Source organism: Euphorbia lathyris, chromosome 4 (genome assembly GCF_963576675.1).
Source record: "Euphorbia lathyris chromosome 4, ddEupLath1.1, whole genome shotgun sequence".
NCBI classification, from domain to species: Eukaryota; Viridiplantae; Streptophyta; class Magnoliopsida; order Malpighiales; family Euphorbiaceae; genus Euphorbia; species Euphorbia lathyris.
The window spans coordinates 19,654,275-19,655,775 of record NC_088913.1 but is presented as its reverse complement, the minus strand read 5'-3'; the positions used below and the strand labels follow the sequence as shown (position 1 = coordinate 19,655,775).

The following is a 1,501-nucleotide window of genomic DNA, read 5'->3' as shown; positions in this document are numbered from 1 at the left end:
CATTTGGAATAAGTTGTTAATTTTTATTTTTAAATTCAATCTCTGAAGGAATCAGAAACTGACGCTTCAGACAAATATTCAGAAAATAATTCCTTTTATTTCAGCCGGCCCAGTTAGAGCCTGATCCTATAAGGTTGTGGGCCAGTCCGGCCCAGTTAGACCTGATCCAAAAAAGGGATGGCCAGTTACAAAATTTATCAAAAAAAATCATAAAATGGCCTATGCAGGTCTCGAACCTGCGACCTTCGCGTTATTAGCACGACGCTCTAACCAACTGAGCTAATAGGCCGAATTGAAACTTTTTATTTTTTAACCTTATTATACTAATATGTTAATTTAATTTACTACAACTCCTTTTCTTTTTGTTTTGAAGGTAAACGCTGTTTTCTTTTTGAGCTTGTTAATACAAGCAATGAGTTAGTGATATACATTTCATTCAATTGGTTAAGAGTAAAAGTAAAATGTGACTAAACACCGAACGTTTTTTTTATTTATCTTTTATATATTTAAAAATATTTAATTTATTTACTATATCTATGAAATAAAATTTTACATAAAAAATGTAAAAAGAAGGTAATTAATTGGTGTGTTCCGTTTAAAAAAAAATTAGTGTGTTTTTTTTAATGAAAACATGTTCATCATAAATCATAATCTTATGATATCATTACAGATAGATTCCAAACAGAAGAAGGGCAATCTTCAATAAAAACTAAAGCAGAATTAATGTCCCGAGTCCAAAATACCAGTTTATGAGCCGGTTCATTCCCTTCCTTGTGAATGAAAGTAAAAGTGTATGAGTACATAATATAGAGTTTATAAATAGACATATGTACTTTAAAATCATATATAAAAATTCATATATTATATGTTCTCTCCCATAACTACTCATTTGAAATGTGTAAAAATGTCTACGCTATATCACATGTTTTTTTTAAAAGAAGTTTTTTTTTACCGTAAAGATTTTGAAAAATTACTTGCTTCAAAATGAGAAAAATATGTCGAATGTAGTTTATGCTCTTCTAAAAGTTAAAGGTGAAATTGAATTTATTCACATTAAAAGAAGAAACAATTGACTATAAATACATATTTTAGGAAAACATAAAATTTGAAATAAAAATTATTTAGGAAGTCAATGGTACATGTAATTTTCATACGTGTTTAATAATTTATTATTTTATATTTTCAGTGGACCTCAAATATTTTTTTTAAAATTATTATCTTATCTATTTGGTGAAGTTATTATTTTCTCCCATTGGCCCAAGTCGCGACCGGAGAAAATTATTATTTAATCAAGGTTATTAATTTATTGAATATTTATATATCGATGTTTTTAAATTTGGACTTAATGAATTCTTTAGTCTATTCATTTATTTATTTTGAAGTTGATATTATTTGAAAACATTAGTGTTAAATTTGTAATATTTTATAAATTAGGATCAAATATGTACTTCTCTAAAAACTTGAGGCTAAAATTTGGACCATATCCCAAAAAAGGAGCAGT

The 1,501-nt window shown here is 26.8% G+C and overlaps 1 non-coding gene across 1 annotated transcript; it reads right to left on the bottom strand.

Annotated features, from left to right (window-relative positions):
* Nucleotides 1-215: 215 nt before the first annotated feature.
* Nucleotides 216-289, bottom strand: TRNAI-AAU (transfer RNA isoleucine (anticodon AAU)). Its single transcript has one exon. It is a non-coding gene; the product is annotated as a tRNA-Ile (tRNA).
* Nucleotides 290-1,501: the final 1,212 nt, after the last annotated feature.